This window comes from Sapajus apella, unplaced genomic scaffold (genome assembly GCF_009761245.1).
Source record: "Sapajus apella isolate SASKATOON/1434 unplaced genomic scaffold, GSC_monkey_1.0 scaffold90, whole genome shotgun sequence".
Taxonomy (NCBI): domain Eukaryota; kingdom Metazoa; phylum Chordata; class Mammalia; order Primates; family Cebidae; genus Sapajus; species Sapajus apella.
The window spans coordinates 4,192,642-4,214,457 of record NW_022437030.1 but is presented as its reverse complement, the minus strand read 5'-3'; the positions used below and the strand labels follow the sequence as shown (position 1 = coordinate 4,214,457).

Below are 21,816 nucleotides of genomic sequence, written 5' to 3'. Positions count from 1 at the left end.
CAACCACCCTTTGAGTTTCTGTCCCCAACAACAGCCTGTTTTTCTTCTGTCAAAGCCTGTTTCTTAGACTGTGCAGACCCCCACCTTTCTATTTAACTAAATACCCAGTGATTATGAATATGAGTTCTACATTGAAGGAGTGAGGATTCAAAAGGCAGCTCTGCCACTTAGGACTTTGCAATCTTGAGAAAGTTCCTTAACCTCTCTGTGCCTGGGTTTTCCTATTTATAAATTGGAAATAAGTAATAATGGCATTCACTTCACAGAGTGTTATGAGAAACCAATGAAATAACACATATATTGTGCTTACCTAAGGAAACTCATTAATAGTAAAGCATGAATATTTACTGAGTACATCATCATCATCATCATCATCATCATCATCGATTTGTCCCTTACACAATAAAATCAATCACTACGGTTTTATATAACAAACCCAGCAGTATACTACTGCACCAGTCTTTTCAAAAACTCCAAGAATAAGTATGGGTGATTTTCTTAGAAAAACCCCAAAGATGAGAAGAAAAATAATTTTTCTATCATCAAAAAAATTATAATATAAAAATTAAAACCTTTATACAGCATCAGTATATCAACTTAGACCATAAAAGAGTCAAAAAAATGTGCAACACTAAGAAAAAAGGTTAATATATATATTAATAAACTGTTACCAAAGGAGAAATTATTTTTTAACTTTAAATTGAGATAAGGACATGAATTAGCAAATCACAGAAAAACTAATGCAAAAGATCAAAAACATATGAAAAGATATTCAAATTCAGGGCTATACAAATTGAAATAACAGTGAAATATCAGTTTTCATCCGGCAGCCTGCCAAAAATATTAAGTAATATCTACTACCAAGGAGGCCTAGGAAAATGAATACTCTTGTTCAAATCCGGGGTAAATGGGAAGTATTTTGGAATGCATTCCAGCAACAGCCATTATAATGTAAAAATACATATATCCTTTGACTTGAAACTCCCTCTCCTGGAAATGTGTCTCATAAAAATAAAAACCGTGTTACCTGGGAATAGATAAGTGCTTGTCACACAGTTGTTCGCCAGATTAAGAGATGCCTATCAAAGGGCAAATGGATGAATAATATTCATGTCACATAGACACTAAAAAGAATGTATTAGAGCTATGCCAAACAGAAGGGAATTTCCTCAATATACTGATGAGTAAGAAAAGCAAAAAGCAGAAAAGTATGTACAGAATGATCCATTTTTGTAAAAGAAACAACAGCCCAAAAACTCCAAATTCATAAAGATATGTAAACATTTGTGTGCAGGAAATAAAAATTATGAACAACATAAATGCAAAAAATAATATCTGCTATTTTAAATACATATTTACATACATAAAAGTATAAAAATGATCTGTCTAGAAGGATAACCACCAAAATGGTAAGAATCATGGTCTCTAGAAAACTGGAGCAGGAGAGTAGTTCAATGACCTTTAGCTTTATTCTTAATACCTTATTTTCCTGAAGAAAAAAATACCAAAAGCAAATATGAGAAATGTTAATGGCTGAATGGTGCAAGTAGGGATGTTTGTTACATTATTCTCTGAAATAACAATAAACTGAAATAAAACTGACGACACATTTGTTGTATAGTGAGATATCATCAAAAGCATTTGTTCTTGGGTCAGTTCACGGATCTACCATGTACATTTTCCCCATCTGTACAATGGACATACATGACTCCCTTCACAAATTGCTGAGAGGGTCAAATGAGAGAATACATGTAAAAAGATCCAATAGTCAGTTGATGCCAGTCAGTCCTGCCTCCCCAGACACAGGTGGATGTTTGCACAGATGCTTTGGTGCCCTTCCCAATGGGGGCAGCTGGTAATTTGGCCCAGGCCATTGTAGCACATGGGCACCTAGATAGTTGATCTGAACTCTGGGGGAAATTCTAGGAAGGTTACAGGCAGAGGGAACATCACAAGAAAAAAAGCTACAGACCAATATCTCTTACAAATATGCGTGTAAAAATCTCCAACAAAAATATTAGCAAACCAAATACAGCAACATATAAGAAAAATTATATACCATGATCAAGTGGGATTTATTCAGGAATGCTAAGTTGATTTTCAGCATCTGAAAATCAGTTAATATAGTATATCATAGAATAATAAAAAACAAAAATCACAAGATACTCTCAAATAACACAGAAAAGTCATTTAACAAAATCCAATGCTCTTTTATTATACAAACACTCAAGAGACTAGGAATGGAAGGAAACTCCCTTAACCTGTTATAGGGCAGCTACCCAAAAATCCACAGTTAACATCATACTTAATGCTGAAAGACAGTATGCTTTCCCCTAAGATCAGGAACCAGACAAGGATTTCTGCTTTCAACATTGTACTGGAGTTTTTAATCAGGGCAATTAGATGTAAAAGAAATAGAAAACATTCAGAATGGAAATGAAAAAGTAAAGCTATCTCTATGCACAGATGACATGATCTTGTACACAGAAAATCCTAAGGAATTCACTAAAAAGCTACTAAAAGCTATTAAAAGGAATGAATTCAGCAAGTTGCAGGACATAAGATCAATACATAAAAATCAATTTGTATTGCACTTGTAAAGAACAATCTAATAAATGACATTTTAAACGATTATATTAACAACAGCACCAAAAAGAAAAAAATTCTTAGGAATAAATTTAACCAAAGAAGTAGAAGATTTGTACCTGAAAACTACAAAACACTGTTCAAAGAAATTAAAGAAGATCTAAATAATTGAGAAAACATCCCATGTTCATGGATCAGAAGACTTAACATTATTTAGATGATGATACTCCCCAGACTGATCTACAGATTCAACACAATCTTCTTCAGAATTCCAGATAACTTCTTTATGGAAATTGACAAGGGGATTCTAAACTTCACATGGAATTTCAAAGAACCACAGATAGCTAAAACAATCTTGAAAAAGAAGAAAGAAAGTAGAGTCACTCTTCTTGACTTCAAAACTTTATTGCAAGTAACAATAATAGAGACAGTGTGGTCCTGGTAAAAGGACAGACATATAGATCAATGGAAGAAAATTGAGAATCTAGAAGTAAATTTATACATCTATGGTCGACTGATTTTTAATAAGGGTGCCAATACCATCCAATGGAGAAAGAAGAGTCTTTTCAACAAATGGTGCTGGAACAACTGGATATCCACATACAAAAGAGGGAAGTTGAACACTTACCTCACACTATGTATAAAAATCTAGGCTGGGCATGGTGGCTCACACCTGTAATCCCAGCACATTGGGAGGCCAAGGCAGGCAGATCACCTGGGGTCAGGAGTTCAAAACCAGCCTGCCCAATGTGATGAAACCCCATCTCTACTAAAAATACAAAAAAATCAGCCAGGTGTGGTGACAGGCACCTGTAACCCCAGCTACTTGGGAGGCTGAGGCAGGAGAATCGCTGGAACCTGGGAGGCAGAGGGTGCAGTGAGCCGAGATAGCACCACTGCATTCCAGCCTGGGTGACAGAGTGAGACTTCATCTCAAAAAAAAGTGTTTTTTTTAACTTAAAATAGATCAAAGACCTCAATGTAAGAGCTAAAACTATAAAACTCTAAGAAGAAAACATAGGGGTAAATATTCATGACCTTGGATTTGGCAATGCCTGACCCTTCTTACTGTCAAGGAAGGCCCTGTGAGAACTGTGCCCTGGCACAGTACATAATACACGGTGAGAACTGAGAGGAGATAAGGTTGGTTTTCCCAACATTTGTTGGGTTAAATATATTTGTTGAATAAATTAATGAATGACTTCTCTACCCAACCCCAAGTGGAGCTGAGGCCAAGGCATGCACACATATGCTCACATGTGCACACACACACACACACACACACACACACTCACACACACCATCTGTGCTGTGAGCTGAACAAGGCCCTGCTGAAATCATTTTCTGTCTTCATCCTCCCTCCCCACTCCTATAGACTACACCTAACAAGACCCAGGGCAGATGCTGGCTCTTTCTAGAAGCTTTCTCCTATCAGTCAGTGATTCACTCAACTATCAATCACTGGGCATCTGCTCTAGGCCAGGCCCTGAGCTGGGTCCTGGCAACACACAGCAGGACAGATGTGAGCCCTAAGTTTACAGCACTCACAGCTGTGCAGGGTCCATTGTAAGGAGCCATGACCTTTCCCCAAGACGCATGCTCTGCTCTGAACTTTCAGGGAAGCACCACACACCACCTCCTACTGGAGCAATCAGTGAAGTGGCCAATTTGCCTTTTTACTGAGGTACAAAGAAGCCTCCTGCACCACTCAGGAGGGAGCAGAATGGACCTCCCACCATCCCCAGGACTCCACCTGTCTTGATTGTTCAATACTCACTTACCCATACAGCACTATTCTCGTGAAAAGTTGAAAGCTTGTTTCTCCATGACAAAAAGTGCCAAGAAAAAGTGTCAACTGCAAATGCTGCTGGTGAGAACAAAGAGAATACAAAAAAAAAAAAAAAAAAGAATACAAAGAGAAGCAGTTTAAAAAGGAAACAATGGCTGGGTATATACCCAAAGGATTATAAATCATTCTATTATAAAGACACATGCATACATATGCTCATTGTGGCACTGTTTACAATAGCAAAGACCTACCAAGCCAAATGCCCATCAATGATAGACTGGACAAGGAAAATGTGGCACATACACACCATGGAATACTATGCAGCCATAAAAAACGATGAGTTCACATCCTTTGTAAGGACATGGATGAACCTGGAAACCATCATTCTCAGCAAAGTGATACAAGACGGGAAAACCAAACACTGCATGTTCTCACTAATAGGCAGGTGTTGAACGATGAGAATACATGGACACAGGGAGGGGAACATCACACGCTGGGGTATGTTGGGGGGTGGGGGCTAAAGGAGGGACAGCGGGCGAGCGGGAAGGTTGGGGAGGGATAACACTGAGAGAAATGCCTGATGTAGGTGATGGGGGGATAGAGACAGCAAATCACCATGGCATGTGTGTACCTACACAACAATCCTGCCAGATCTGCACATGTACCCCAGAACTTAAAGTATAATTTTTAAAAAATTTACATGTCAAAAAAAAGAGAAGGCAAACAATGGGATAAATTAAAAGATACAGCCTATGTTAACCTGGGGTTGAGCAATATTGGGTCTACATGTCTCAAAATGGAAACAAGGAAAAGCAAATCATGGGACTGTTTCAGAAAGGGCTCCAAAGATGAGCAGATGACTCATCAAATAAGGAGGAAAACTCTAGGCAAGGTTTAAAAGTGGCAGAACTTATTTTAATAACATGATTAAATCTTTCAGTCATGCAAGCAGGCACTTAGACAACTCCCTAATATTTTTCTCCTTGTGCATGGGAGATGAGATGGGGGATGTAGACATTGTACACTAGAGCACCGTATTAAAACTGGGAGTTCTGAGAGTGTATTGAGATCCACCCTTCCTGAAGAGGTATGGGGTCAGTGGAGATACCTGATGAACAGATATTCACAGCAGTGTTGGCTGACGCAGAAAAGAATTGGAAAACATTCAAATGTCCAAAAACTCAGAGCCCCTCTAAACCATGAGGGGTGCATCTACCCCATGGAATATATGCAGTCTCTAAAATAAAGGTCTTATGTATTTGAAAGAAATGTGTCCTCTTGAAAGAATTATTTTTAGAGGTGGGGTCTTACTCTGCTGCCCAGACTGATCTTGAACTCTTAGACTCAAGTGATCCCCCACCTCAGCCTCCCAAAGTGCTGGGATTATAGGCATGAGCCCTCATGCCTGGCCCTGATAGTATTTGAAGTGGAGAAGAAAACAGGATGCAAAATGTTGTCTGGCTGAAAATGCAACTGCAAAACCATACATTCAGGAAGACAGACACGAAAGCACAGGACAAGGCCTTAATTTTAGAGGAATTGCAAATGACTTTTTTTTTTTTTTGCCTTTTATTTTTATGGCTGTTGCTACAATATTGTTTGCACAACTAAAAACCCTGAAATCAAAGCCAAGCCATTTAAGGATCGTTATAAATCAGATTTCTCCAGTGGCATTTAAACAATCACTTACTAAGCACAGAGCATCAAGTCCGTGACTGGCCCTATGCTGGGTTTTAGGATTCCAAAGACAAAAAGCAGCTGAGTATGGTGGCTCACGCCTGTAATCCCATCTTCTGCCTTGGCCTTCGAAAGGCCAAGGCAGAAGGAAAGCTTGAGCCCAGGAGTTCAAGACCAGCCTGGGAAGCATAGTGAGATCCTGTCTCTAAAAAATAAAATAATAATAATAATAAAACATCCAGGCATAATGGTGCACACCTATAGTCCCAGCCACTCAGGAGGCTGAGGTGGAAGGATCACTTAAGCCCAGCAATTCAAGGTTGCAGGGAGCAATCACACCACTACACTCCAGCCTGGGTGACAGAAAAAGACCCCGTCTCCAATTTAAAAGGAGAGAGAGGCCGGGTGCTGTGGCTCACGCTTGTAATCCCAGCACTTTGGGAGGCTGAGGCGGAAGGATCACAAGGTCAGGAGTTTGAGACCAGCCTGGCCAACATACTGAAACCCCGTCTCTACTAAAAAAAAAAAAAAAAATTACCCGGGTGTGGTGGTGCACACCTGTAGTCCCAGCTACTTGAGAGGTTGAAGCAGGAGAATCACTTGAACCCGACAGGCAGAGGTTGTAGTGAGCCGAGATCGTGCCACTGCACTCCAGCCTGGGCTACAGAGCAAGACTCCATCTTAAAAAAAAAAAAAAAAAAAAAAAAGAGAGAGAGAGAGAGAGAGAGACAAAAAGACATGGATCCTGTGCATAAGGAACTCACAGTAAAGAATGGGAAGAGGAGGTGGAACCTGAACAGATCATCACAACATGGTAGAAAAGCCTCGAGCAAGGTGGACACAGAAAATAGGAAGGATGGTGTAGAGAATGACAGTGATGGCGACAATGTCCAACATTCTTGTAGCACTGCATGAGGCAGGATAAACCAGGTTTTGCTGCAGTAACAAGCCTACAATTTCTGTGGCTTAAAACAGCCAGGTTTTATTTCTTGCTTACGCTACTATTCATGGCAGGTTGGCACTGAAGGAAGGATGGGAGGAAATGCTGTCTATTATAGTTACTGAAAGATCAGGGCAAGTGAAGTAGCCACCATTTCAAAAACTGATGGTCACCGTGCCACAAAGAAAGAGAACTCAAGGGTTATCTTATACCTGCAGTGAGGTAATCTGGTCTAGGAAGCGACGTCCATAATTTCTGCCGATAATTCATTGGCCAGGGCTAGTATCATTCCCCTAGCTTCAAGGGGAGTCGGAAGTGCAATTCTACCACATTTGTGCAAGTCAGGGAGCCAGAAATATCTAGCAAACTGTGTTATTAGCTATCATATATATTTGCTACTTCAGGCACCATCCAAATACATTGCATAGTTTATTTCATTCAGATAACAATCATAGTGAGGGAATGTGTCCTCTTTCCAGGTCCACGATGAGGGGGAGTTTTAAGGGCAAGAATTTCCCAGCACCATGCCCCCCTCCCATCTCTCTCCAACCAGGAGATTTAACGGTTTATGTTTGAATTTCGCGTTCTTGGGAAGAAACTAAGAGTCACTCAGTGGAAGTTCTAAGGAACTCCTTTCTTTGGCCCGGGGTCTTGGAGAAGCTGGGGGTTCCTCCCAGGTTAAAAGTCCCCTTCTTCCACACCCCCTCGGACTCCATGTTTGGGTCCCCTTCCATGAACACTCCCTTTGTGGAAGCCGTCTTTCTCTCTCCCGGATTTCCCCTCTGGAGTCCCCTACCACACTCTCTCGTGGAAGCCTGTCTTCTCCTCCTAAACTCCATCTCTCTCTATTCCTTTCCCCTCAGTGTGGAAGCTGCTCTCCTCTCCTGGATTCCATCTTTCTGGATTCTCTCACTCAGTGTGAGAGTTAGCTGTTTCTTTCTCTCTCCTTCTCCCGTTTCTCTCTCTACCTAAATAAATCACTTTTTACAAACATTTTTGAGTCTGGCATTTACTGCGCACTGCACGTGGTTCCCTCTCTCGTTCTTGAGAGGGCAGGAGACCAAGAACCTGGAGAAACGTCCCCTCAGGGGAGCTGAGGGCACCCTGAACCCCAATATTACAATAGGAGGCAGGGACTGTTATCCCCATCATACAGTTAAGCAAAGGGAGGTCCATTGTACTCAACATTATGTAATGTACCCAAGATCACAGAGTAAGTGTTGCAGCTGGAATTTGACCCCAGGACCCAAGCTCCAGACCCATGTCACTCTATCAGATGGATTCAGAAGAAGACCTCTTGGCCTCAGGGCAGGAAGCTGATCTGGAGAAGTACACTGGAGCTGGAGGTCACAAAGCCTCACCATGGCCAGGACATACACCTCTGCCATCTTAAAGGATGATCTCACACAAGATGCATCCAGCATTCTGCCAACAGTGCATTCCCTGAATATAATCACAAGGAAACTATCAGACAGGTCCAGATGGAGGAGCATGCTACAAGGCATCTGCCCTAAACCACTAGCAATTCCAGTGTTGTAAGTGACAAGGGGGAGGGCAGGACATAGGAGCTTAGGCGCTGTTCCAGATGAAAAGGGTGTCAATGCCACTCTTGGTTCTCAGCTGCATGTTATATCAGGGGCAGGGGGGAGGTGGGGATCCAGCCTAGGCAATATAGTGAGACCCTGTCTATAAAAAAAAAAAAAAAAAAAAAAAAAATCTTTTTTTTTTGATTAGTGGGTCATGGTGGCACCTGCCAGCTCCTCAGGAAGCTAAGGCACGAGGAGTATTTGAGCCCAAGAGTTCAAGGCCGTGGTGAGCTATGATCACACCACTGCACTCCAGCCTAGGCAAGAGAGTGAGACCCTGTCTCAAATATATATCTATATTTGGGAGGAAAATACCTTAAAGGTTTTTACTGAGATAACTGACAAAATTTGAATATGGACACCACATTAAATAACAGTAAAGTCAGTGTTAACTTTCCTACGTTTGATCGTTATACTGTGATACCTAAAGAAAGTACTGTTCTCAGATATCCTCTGAAGTGTGTAGGTGTGAAGGATCATGATATTTGTACTTCCCCTCAAAGGCATCAGCAATCATTATAACAATAATGTACACATATAGAAGGAGACAGAAATAAATGTGGATGTGCAAAATGCTAACAATTGTTGAATCTAGGTGATCGTAGATGGGCATTTATTGTACTATCCTTGCAACTTCAGATAGACTTGACATTTTTCCCCAAAAAAGGTATTTTTTAATCAAAAGTGCTATCTGCCTTCTGTCCTGCTTATGGGGTGTGTGTGTGTGTGTGTGTGTGTGTGTGTGTGTGTGTTGCGTCCACCACCCAGTTGGTAACATGGGCTGGGCAGTCCTTATCTTCTGGCCTCCCTTGAAAATTGGCTCATCTTGTATAAGTCAGCCGCAGAGGATTCTCAGTGATACAACCACCATCTCAGACCTTGTCACTTGTCACAGACTCCTGCTCCCATGAAACTGCTCTGGGGACAGCGCCATGTCTTTTCCTCCCCACTTCCCACCGTTTTTTCAAACCTGGGGCTGTCTTTCCCCTCCTTGAATCTTAAAGGGAGAGATTGGAGCCCCTACCTCAACAATGCATAGCCCCATGTGCCCAGTGACACTACACTCTCCTCAAGGTGAGCTAATTCTCAGCCCCTCAGGAAGGAAGCAACTTCCCGTTCTCCTCACATCTAGAGGACCCCCAAGTCAAGCAAGGCAGAGGCCAACAGCACACAGACCCACACGTATTCCGTGTTTCTTCCCCTTAGACTTGATTTTTTCTACCACCAAGCGTGGTGGTGAGACCCTGTCTCCCTCCGCTCCTCTGCCCCCCTTCTCTACCCACACAATCCATTGGGGTTCTGAGATGGCTCAGTATATGTATGCAAATATGTGGCTATGTGCTCATGTGCAAAAAATTGTCTAGCCAAGTAGGAGCCGTGCATCAATTATCTATTGCCACAATAATGATTTATAGCAAACTGGCCCCAATTCAGTGGCTTGTCTAACAACTATTTATTATTGTACACAAGACTACAGGTCAAATGAGCAGTTCTTTAATCTGAGTCAGGCACAATAGGACTCCAGGAGGCATCTGTGGTCAGCTGTAGTAGTGCTGATGGCTTTACTGATCTCTCTGGCTAGGACAGCTTTGCTGACTCCTCTCTGCTCCACAGGGTCTCTCATCCTCTAGCAAGCTAGCTCAGGCTTGTTCTCATGATGAAGACAAAGTTCAAGAAGGAGAGAGCTGGAGACCGGCACATATCACTTCTAATGTATTCTGTTGGCCAAAACAACTCAGGTCAAGTGGTGGAAAATAAACAGATTCCACTGCTTGATGAGAAGAGTTACAAAGTCACACTGCTCTGGAGGGAGAGCAGGTTGGAGAACTAGAGCCAAGTTTGCAATTAAATTTTGCAAAAATCTACTAAAGAAAAAAAAATGTGTGTGTCCATGAGTCTGCCCACCTAGGCTTTTGGGAGGTACATGTACATGAGAAATAAAGCAACTTTACTTTTACTGGTAAAAGTAAAGTTAGCAGGTAACAGGTAACTCCAAGTGTGAGCAGACTGCTCACATTCAGAGACTGTTGGCAATGGGGGCTTCTGTCCCCTCAACACCTCTAAGAAGGAAATTATTATCACTAGTGGCAGCACTAGCTAGCAATTCCTTGCAAAGTTTCTTCCCAGGCCCAATGCTTAGCACAGTTGTAGAATGAATTAATCTCTAATAACCCTGCAAGCCAGACTGGCTAATAATTTGTGAGGCCTGGTGCAAAATGAAAATGCAAAATCCTTTATTCTAAAATTGTTAAAAATTTCAAGACAACTGTCAAGAGAATAAGAAGGCAAGCCACTGACTGGGAGAAAATGTTTGAAAAAGACATGCCTGATAAAAGACTAGTATCCAAAATATGGAAAGGACTCTTAAAACTCAAAAACAAGAAATGAAGAATTCGGTTACAAAATTACCCAAAGACTAACAGACACCTCACCAAAGATATACAGATGGTAGCTAGCCTATGAAAAGATGCTCCACGTCATGTCATCAGGGAAATGCAAATTAAAACTATGAGACACCACTCTGTGCCTGTTAGAATGGCCAAAATCCAGAACAGTGATAGCACCAAATGCTGGTGAGGATGTAGCAATCCTTTATTGCTGTTGGGAATACAAAATGTCCAGGCACTGTGGGAGACAGTCGAGCAGTTTCTTAGAAAACGAAGCATACTCTTACCACACAACAATCAATTGTCTCCTTGGTATTTACCAAAAGCAGTTGAAAAGATGTCTGTCTCAAAACCTACACACAGATGTTTATACCAGCTTTATTCATAATTGCCAAAACTTGGAAGCAATCCAGGTGCCCGTCAGTAGTGAATGGATAAATAAACCACAGTACATCCAGACAACAGAATATTACTCAGCACTAAAAAGAAATGACTTCCCAAGCCATAAAACAACATGGAGAAACCTTAAATGCATATGATTAACCAAAAGAAGCCAGTCTGAAAAGGCTCCATATGGTATGATTTCAATTCTCCGACATTCTGGAAAAGGCAAAACCATGGAGACAGTAAAGAAGTCAGTGGTTGTCAGGAGTTGCGGTAGGGAGGGATGAATACGCAGAACACAGAGGATTTTTAGGGCAATGAAACGCTTCTTATGTTATAATGATGAATACATGTCATTATATATTTGTCCAAACTCATATAATGTATACACCCAGAGTGAACCTCATGCAAACTACAGAGTCTGTTGATAACGATAAGTCAATGTAGGTTCATTGACAAGAGTGGATGCCTCTGGTGGGGATGCTGATGATGGGGGAGGCAGTGCATGTGTAGGGTGGGGGTATACAGGAAATCTCTGTACCTTCTGCTCTGTTTTGTTGAAACCTAAAACTGCTCTAAAAATACAATCTCTAAACATTTCAAAACAGCTGCATTAAACTAAGGGCATTAAACTAAGCAAGTTGCCTGCATGGGTCACACTCACATGAAGCCAGTCCCGTCTGCTGGGTCTCCTCACCTGGCCTGACCCTGGCCATTGCACCTAGGCAGTGGGAGCCGCCACCCAGTCACTACTGGGCCCACCTTCATTCATTCATTTATTCATTCAACACAGATTTACCGAACGTCTATGACACCCCAGGGACTGTGCTCAGTGCTGGGGACATCGCAGTGAAGAGACAAGTCCCTGCCCTCAGAGAGCTCACATTCCAGAGGGGGGAGACAAACAATAACAAGATAAATCAATGTATCATCTGTTCGACAGTGAGCAGGGCAGAGGAGACCATGCAGCATGGGGCAGGGGTCCAGTGGGTGGTAAGGGGTGAAATCATAACTGTGGAGCTTAGGGAAGCATCACTGGGAAAGTGACTGTTGAGTGGAAGTGGGGACTGAGCCATGCCCAGTGACTGGGAGGCAGGGGCAGTTTCTGGAGAAAGAGGAGAGTAAAGCAAAGGCCTTGAGGCAGAAACATGGCTGCAGTTTTCAGGGAAGTGCAAGGAGGCTGCTGTGGACACAGGGGAGGGAGAGAGAGGGACGGATGGTGAGGTGAGGTGAGGTGGGTGAGGGAGGTGGGGCCAGACCACATAGGGCCATGGCAAGGAATTTGGTTTTTACTCCAAAGAGAAAGGGAGGCAGGGAAGAGTTTTGAGCAGAGGAGTGACCTGGCCTGACTCCTGTTTCTAAGGCATCAGACTGGCTATTGAGTGGAGGACAAGTGGGGATGGGGTCCATGGAGGACAAGTGGGGATGGGGTCCATGGAGAGGCCGGCTATGAGATGCTGGCCTTCCCCACCACCTGCCACCCTGCACAGACCATCGGCGCGGTGGCAGCACCCCATACTCTCCACCCCTGGGCTTTTGCAGCAGGTTCTCAGGCAGCAGGAGGTGCTGGGAATTAACACCCCCAGGGAACAGCCCTCAGCCAGTGACAAATGGAATTGAAGATCCCAGCTTCTTCACCTCCAGGTGGGACTACCCAAAAGTGTGCCCCACAGTGCCTCCCCAGGCTCCCTAGCAGAACTGCACCCCAATTGCCCACAGCTGTCACCTGGTTGGTGATGTATTCTGTGTGAGTTCCTTCTGTCCTCTACCACCGCTTCCTGGAACCACCTCCGGGAAAAATCACTTGGTGGAAACTTTTGTCTGAAGATGTGCTTCCGGGAGAAACTTCACTAAGAGGGAAGTATAGCCATAACTTAAGTGACTCGAAGGTGGCTCAGATGGTGGTCGGCATCACGCATAGTAAGAAAGGATCCTGGCTGCATTAGGAAGGTATTTACAGACGAGCAGGATATGGAGTCTGCAGGCTCAAGGCACCTGTCTTCACCTCCCAAACCAGGTGCCCAGGCCTGAGGGTACTCAGCCTCCAGGAGCCCACGAAGCGAGACTGTGCCCTGACCACAGGCCCTGGGCCCCGGGGCGCCAGCCCGTGTCCTGCAGGGCGGAGGGGCTGAGGCCTCCGGAGTTAATGAGGTCCCTGGCAGAAGCAGACCCCGCTGAAAATGACAAACGAACAGCATTACAGGCCGTTCCCACAATTACTATCAGTTGGCTGTAATATAAATATGCAAATTCCCTGGGCTTGAACTTTAACACCCTCGGTAGAGACCATTCATCTCTTTAAAGTATTAATTTAAGTTGTAAAAGGACCCATACATCACCGCGTGTCATTTTGAAAACAAATATTAATCAATTTTACCCTCGGAATTGCTACAGCGGAGGCGGCCCCCACGGCTGCGGCTGCGGCTCCGGGAGGCGGCGGCGGCGGGAGATTTACATATTCATCCCAGCTAAGGAAGCCGCGATAATGCAGGTACAGCCCGAAGCCCGCGCCCCCAGACCTTATCTGCGCGCCCCGCCGGCCCGCGGCTGCTTCTGCATGCGCCGCGCAGCGCCTTGCAAATGAGGCCCGCGGACCGCTATCTGGATAACCTTGAGCGCCGCCGGGACAGGAGGCGGGGCCGCCTTCTAACTTCACTTTTCCCGGAAATCAAAATGTATTGAGAAAGGCCAGGCTCTCCCTCTCCAAACGGCAGAAACAGCTCTGGCCTCCTTGGAGGTCCTGAGCAGGACAGGCTGGTCCCTGAAGACAGTTTACTTTTCCACCCGCCTTAAGAACCAGGACACCAGAGTGGCAGGTCCTGGAAGGATGGGGATGACTGGACGTGGTGGTCTTCTGGGGACAGAAAAGGGCTTTGGAGTCATATAGCCCTGATTTCCAAAACGGGGTCTGCACATTCATGTCACGGACCTTTGCATGGATTGATTTAACTTCTTAGTTACATTCGTGGAGAAATGTACCCAAATATTAAAGGTATCAACTCAGAGTTACTGGCAGTTTTAGAAATTATCTACGAAAAGCACCTAGCACAGAATTGGGCATATAGTGAGTGCTGGAATGACACTATCAACAATTATTATTATACTCGGTTACCTTCTGGGGTGACCATTCCCTACTCCTCAATTGCACCTCCTTTGGTCTTTCTCCCCTTGCATCTGAAGTGGGTTTGAGGGACAGGACCTCCTGCTTCTACCCTGCCTACTGCCACAATCTTAGTCTAACAGAATCTGCTGCCCCCTGCCTGAAGATCTGCCACTTCCTTTACAAGAGGATAGGGCCTCCTGGAAAGAAATGCAAGCCGGGTTGAAAGGTGAATAGCCCCATTCCCTAAGGTGCTGACCATTCCCTGCTTCCCCTAGGGAGATAACTCCAACCTCAGCCTGAGAGAGCACGCCTCCAGCCTCCTCGTGAATCAGGGCTTGCAGGAGCACGAGGCTGCTGCCATTGTCTGGTACTGGGGAACGCCCACGTCAAGCCAGCAGAGGACAGGTTGCACCTGCACGGGTGCATGAGAGATGCTCCTCCCTTCCCAGAGTCATCCTATAGTGGCCTGCACACCTTCATCACATCCACTGCATTGTATGCACGTACACATGCTCGTGCACACAGGACACTGGCTCACTGTGTGGCTGACCTCCACATCGCAGCCCAGAAAACCCTGCCTCCCTTCACTGGCCCATCAGCAAGGTTGGAACTGGGCTTCCCTGACGAACTCTATGCATAGAATGGTGCACAGACGAAGGGATCGCCATGGAATGGTGATGCCGACCAGTGAACATCGTCCACCACCTCCTGGTAAGGCTGAGTATCAGCCAAAGTCAAACATTTGCTGGGACAGCCGCAGATCCTGGCTCAAGTGAGGAAAAGAAATAGCTCCCCATCCTTCTCCCTGGTGCTAGGGTGAGAGGAACTCATTTCATCACTGCTAAGCCTGGGACAGGAATCACTCAGGGATACAATAAAACCCCCACACTGTGGTGGTATGTGAACCAAATGAAGTATGTACACCCATACATGTCAAATCACATGTAAACATGTGCACATGTATGGACTGAACTGTGTAAATGTGCACATTGCCCACGTGTGTTGAGCCATATGCAAGGAGATACATGTATGTTCTACCACATGTAAGTGTGCATGTGTGTGTTAAGTTGCATGTGTGCACGTGTGTTGACTCACATGTAAGTGTGTGCACGTGTATACTGAACGACACGTAGGTGTGCGCATTGCACGTGCACATGTGTATCGAACTATATGTAAGTGTGTGTGTACATGTATGTTGAGTCACACAGAAGCACTGCAGGCGCATATGTGTATATCGAACCATACATAAATGTATGAATACATTATGTTGGTCTATAACAATCTGTGCAAAAAATGACATCTAGAGATAATGACAGGAAATAAACACTGTGGCCATTGAACAAAGAAAAAAAGAAAGAAATTCTGTTAAAAACACCTTATATTCAAATTTTTAATTCAAACATTCATCCCACAAATGTTTATGTAGGACCTAATTTTTTCTTTTTAGAGACAGTGTCTCACTATGTTGCACAGGCTGTTCTCAAACTCCTGAGCTCAGGTGATTCTCTGGCCTTGGCCTTCCAAAGTGTTGGCATTACAGGCATGAGCCACCACGCCCAGCCAGACCTAATATATTTCAGGGAAATGTCCAGTCAGGACACCAAGGGGCTGAGTTATCAGGAGTGGAGTAGCCAGAGTTTTCACATAGTTCATTAAACCTAAGACACAGTCTTAGCCTATGAAGGAAGGTGATAAATTCAGGAAATCCCAAGTCAAGTTCTTTCCTTCTGGCCTATGACTCAGTAATTAATCAACATGGTTATTCCCTACTTAAGGAAAACTCAGGGTTCTGAAGGACAGTAAAACCTTCCAGAAAACAAGTGTGTTTTTTTGTTTGTTTTTGTTTTTGTTTTTTGAGACAGTGTCTCACCCTGTCACCCAGGCTGGAGTGCAATGGTGCAGTCATAGCTCACTGAAGCCTCAAACTCCTGGACTCAAATTATCCTCCCACCTCAGCCACCCAAGTAGCTAGAACTACAGGTGTGCACCACCATGCATGGCTGGTTTTTAAAATGTATTTTGTAGACACAGGCCTCGCTATGTTGCCCAGGCTGGTCTCAAACTCTGGCCTCATGCGGTCCTCCTGCCTCAGCCTCCCAAAGTGCTAGGATTATAGGCATGAGGCACTGTGCCTGGCTGTGGGTTTTTTTTAAGTGCATAGATTTTTTTTCTAAGTGGAGTGTTGTAATAAGTTGGCCTTTACCAGGAAATCTATCTTCACGTCATATTTTCCACACAGGCCCAGGGTACCTTGTCAGTAAATCTCTAATTTCCTGGAAGTCAATTATCCGATCAACTGAACAGCAAAGACAATGACCTTGAGCAAGTTACTCACTGTGCTTCCATTTCCTCACCTGTGAAACGGGGACAACACCAGGACCTGTCTTTTAGCATTGTTGTAAGTATAAAACCAGTCTAAAACTGACCCTGATACATGATGAGCACTCAATAATGTTAGCTATCATTAATTGCCATTGTCATCATCATAACTTATCATTGCCAGCAGATATTTTATTTTATTGAGTGTTTTTTTAATTCAGTGCCAGTACTAAAAAATAAAATAGTAGGCATAAAAATTTACACTCCTAGTTTTATTTAAAAATCCAAACCTCAATGGGGTGCAGTGGCTCATGCCTGTAATCCCAGCACTTTGGGAGGCCAAGGAGGCAGACTCACTTGTGTCCAGGAGTTCAAGACCAGCCTGGGCAACATAGTGAGACTCCATCTCTACAAAAAAAAAAAAAATAGCTGGGTACAGTGGCACACACTTGTAGTCCCAGCTACTCAGAGGCTGAGGTCCTAAGATTGCTTGAGCCCAGGACTGCAATTGCTGCAGTGAGCTGTGATCAGACCACTGCACTCCAGCCTAGGTGACAGGGTGAGACTGTGACTCATAAAAATAAATAAATAAATAAATAAATAAAATAATAAAAAACAGGAAAAGAAAAAAATAATAAAATAAATATTCAAGCCTCTGCGTCCACCAGGCCTGCATTAGCCCAAGGCAACCTGTAGCTGCTGGTGGGTAGTGGCTGCCCCTGCAGGCAGAGAGGCATGTGTCCTCCAGCTTGCCACCATGCTGACCCAGTTTACTCACCCGGCTCTATTGCTGCCTGGCCCCTGTGTGAACCTGAGGGTGAGAACCTTGGCATCCTACTGGTAAACAGATGGTAAGACCGAGGCTCAAAAGGGAAAAAGGTGCTGCCAGCGCTGGGCCCCAGGAGCCACATGCCCCTGAACCCTGGCCCAGAACTCTTTCCACACTCCCATGCTAAATTCCTTTGGGCCATAAGGCCAGAGGGAGGCTGACGTCTCAGCTCCAATTTTTCAAAGCTCAAAAAGACCAATCCCTTCTTACTCAATATAATGGATTTCCAAAGACGGATGGAGACAGTAGTTTAGGGTGGGGCTGAAGTTGCTGCAGGAGTGTGTGGCATGTCCTGTGTTTAATGTTTCAGCCTCTGTTCTGTGTTCTTTTACATTTAGCGAATTACCAATATTAAAGCAAAATAGATCTATTAGACAATTACCTAAGGGAACTCAGCTGCTACCATAAAGCCAATGAAGTTATGACAGCAGGGCCCGAGAGGAATCAGAGCTGAGTAAAACCTGTCGAGGCTGCTGACAAATGATGATAAAGTGATCGCTTGTGCCAGCGCTCAATGGAAATTGACAAGGTGAACCTCCCCACCTAATGAACAGATCCAACCTCTGCTCCCGATGAAATGCACTGCAAGTTTAATCTCAATAAGCATCAAAATAAATTTGTTCCCACGTTTAGAGAGAATGCAGACACGTGTGCAGGAACCATAGCCTTCATGGACAGGACCCAGTATGTGGTGTGGGGATGGCAGTGAAGGTGCTGGGGGCTTCCCTGTACACAGTATCCCGGGTGCATCTGCCTAAAAATACCTCTATTGCCCACCCTGTCCACTCCCGGAACAGAAACTGAGGCTCAGATGGTACTTACGTCACAGAGACCCCAACCGCTCAGAGAGCAATTGTCTCCATAACTCTTATTACATGTGCGCAGCTCTGATTCTTATAAAGTAATGTCAGTTACAGAACAATACCAGCCTGCCAGGCAAGACACATTAGAGGAACAAGGCGGGTGGCATGGGGGTGGGGGGAGAGACACCCCCACCATCAACCCTCGGAATACAATGCACCAGCTGCACATTAATAAATATGTAATGTTTGATTAGAAATATGTATAGTATTTTTTCCCTCCCCAAATGCCGGCTCGCCCTCAGGCGGAAGATGGGATCTGGCCCACACTGACGGGTTTCTTTCTTGCTTGCTTTGAAAATACAAACTCAAATGTTTTCCTGTCCCAGCTGTTTCCCATTGTTGCTGTTTATCAGCTTGAAGGATGAACAGTGGAATAAAAAAACACGCTTGCATTTCAAATGTGCCAGTCAGTCACTCCATTGTTCAAAGAAGAAAGCTTAATTGTCTGTGCTGGCAAACTTCTTTTTGGTGAATGTCCAGGTTTTAAGAAAAGCTATTCAGCTGTGCAATTTGTTTAATACATGCAGAGAAAAGCATATAAAATCACACGTTTTTCTGAAAAAAATTAAATAAGGGGAAAAGAGGAATTTTGGAAAAGAACGAGTCACACATTGAAGTTTCCCGATTGTCACCCCGGGCACAGGTTTCTGTGTCCTCTACTGAAGTCTCAGCTTTCTCTTGGGATGTTCCAGAGAGTCCCAAGCTCGGTGGTTGAGCTTGGTGCTGACAAACAGCACCAGCTCTGAGCTGATGGCCCAGGCAGCAGAAACTTTGGATCTTGTCGGCCAAGCTCAGCTTTCCCTGTGATTACACCAACTTCTGTTTGAGCAGCTCCTGCTTTCTAGGAGTGAGGTAGAGACACAGCCAGCAATGCTTGGGAACTTCTATGGATAAGGTTAGTTATGTCCAAAGCAGAGAGGCCCTGTCCCAGCTCACCTGTCAAGGTGGGCACACAGGGATAAGCCTAGGCACCCCCCAGCAACCTACCTAATTCAGGGGCAAGTGGAATCTGTGGTTACCTGGTCAGTCTGTGGGGAAAAGCTGCCCAATCTCAAACACCACCCCCACCTAATCCCACAATGAAAAGCCAGAAATGCAGTTTCAAAGGAGCACAGTCTTCTGCTTAGGCTTGAATGTTCTGGGCTTACCTTGCAAAGCAACCTGGCCCGAGGAGGTTTCCATGTCAAAACTGGATGTTTGGGGATGGGAGAGTGGTTTGCAATATCAGTAGGAAGAGCTCCTGTGTCCCCTTCAGACCCCCAAGTGTCTAAGAAACTGCCCCTAAGATGTAGATGACTGATACCAGACCCATACCTGTGAGCAGAGGAAGGAAGAGAAATTGGACATGCCGGCTTGAGGGGACACCACGGCACTGGGGGAAAGGGCCCCCAAAGAGTGGTGGAAAAAAGAGGCAGCTTCACAGCTTAACCAGAGGGTGATGGTATTACCCATCTCAGTCACTCTCTTTCTAGATTTTACCAGTAATGTTTTTCTGTAAGTACAAAGAAATAAGGGCATAAGTATCCCAGCCCAGTTCATAATGATGCCCCCTCCAAATTTTTCAACATTCTCTCCCTGCCATGTCCCAGTGTCGTTGACAGTGAATTATTCACAGCTATTCCATGAGGTCAGTGCCCCCATTACAGGAGAGAACGAGAACAGGAGAGAACGAGAGGCTCACAGAGGGCCATGGCTTCGCAGCATCCCACAGCTGCTAAGTGTCAGCCAGAGGTCTTGAACCCAGCCTGCTGAGCTCTGGTCAACTTGGGCTTTATGAAGAGAATCCCAAGTAGAAAAGGTTAACCAGAACCTTGTCAAGTTTTTCCAGCATCCCAACCAGCACTCTCCTAAGAGTAGCTCCGGACTGGACAGGGCAGCCTCTGTGGGCTGGGCATCTGATCCTAGCAGTGGCCTCAGGGTGACCCAGGAAGGCTCTGTGTCCCCAGGCAGCTCTCTGTCACACTCTCCACGGGGTGTGATCTCAAACATCGTCCCCTCTCTAGAGCTCCTTGGATCTACTCTTCACCTCTCTCCCTCTGCCTATGACAACCTAAGTCCCACCCCACAGGAAACACAGATAGAACAAATGAAAGCACAGTTCATTTCCTGCCACCAAACTTGGGAACGCACCAACACCTATGCCTGTTCTTGACGTGTCCTCCCTGTCCAAAGCTAGCCTACAACCCGACCTTTGAACCCAGCTCTTCATGCTCTCCCAGGGACTTCGCTGCATCCATTGTCACCTTTCCTCTGCATCTTCAACCTCTCCTCTCCCCTGCTGGCCACTGCATCACCATGGAAACATGACTAAGACTCTCCTGACTTAAGAAAAATGACCACACAAGATGATAGACTCAGGAGGACAACCCAGGCCTAGCCAGCTACCTGTCCTCCAGCCCCAATTCCTGAAAAGCAAAGCCATATTTGAAAGACAAAATGAATCTATAACCACATGTGGAAAAACAAGAACTTGTCCACATTCCTGGAAGATGGAAAGCAGATGGGGCTGGATTGGCTACTGAGAAAGTAAGAGAAGATCCAGAGTACTTGGGCTCAGAGTAAACAAATACAAAGAGGAGAGGGTGGAGCAATGGGCAGAGAAATTAGCAAAATAATTGTACTCAGAAGGGGTTTTCATTGGAACCAGTGGAGCCAACACCCACCCCAATACCCAAACAGGCTACTACAGCAGGATTTAGCTCCAGGTCAAAACCCAAGGATTTCACAGTAAAAAAAAAAAGGGAACCCATGTCTGCAGTTTTATCCACTCATTTGCCACAGTGAAGTACAGACACCTTCATTCAGCAGCAAGAAACATTTCTTTTTCTCCAAGCCTAAACAATCCTGTCATGATGTAAGTGCAATCCCAGAAACCCTCAAGTCTCATTAACAATGAAAACAAATATATATATATATATATATATATATATATATATATATATAAAACCTAGGAATAAACCTACCAAGAAACATTCAGGACCTATGTGAAAAAAACTATAAAAATTTATTGTGGTACATAAAAGAAGACCTGAATAAATGGAAAGGCATAACCATAGACCTGAATGGAAACACTCAATATTGTAAAAATGTCAAATCTCCTCAAATTAAACTATAAATTCAGTACCATCCCAACCACTATCCCTACAGGATTTTTTATGGAACTGGGCAAGCTGATGCTAAAATTCATTTGAAAAAGAAAATGCAAGAGAATAGACAAGAAAAATTTGAAAAAGAAAAACAAGTGTTTGCATATTCATTCTACCAAATATTAAAACAGACCACAAAGTGGATTTAAGAACATGAAGTTGATAAGACCAGGCAAAGAAATCAAAGAAGCAGAATAAAATGTACAG

The 21,816-nt window shown here is 44.3% G+C and overlaps 1 long non-coding RNA gene across 1 annotated transcript in view; it reads right to left on the bottom strand.

Moving 5' to 3' along the window:
- LOC116534924 overlaps positions 1-13,953 on the bottom strand; it is a 65,492-nt gene extending 51,539 nt beyond the window's left edge. Inside the window, exon 1 of the long non-coding RNA XR_004261947.1 lies at positions 13,727-13,953. This is a non-coding gene — a long non-coding RNA (uncharacterized LOC116534924). The remainder of the gene's footprint in view (positions 1-13,726) is intronic.
- Positions 13,954-21,816: the final 7,863 nt, after the last annotated feature.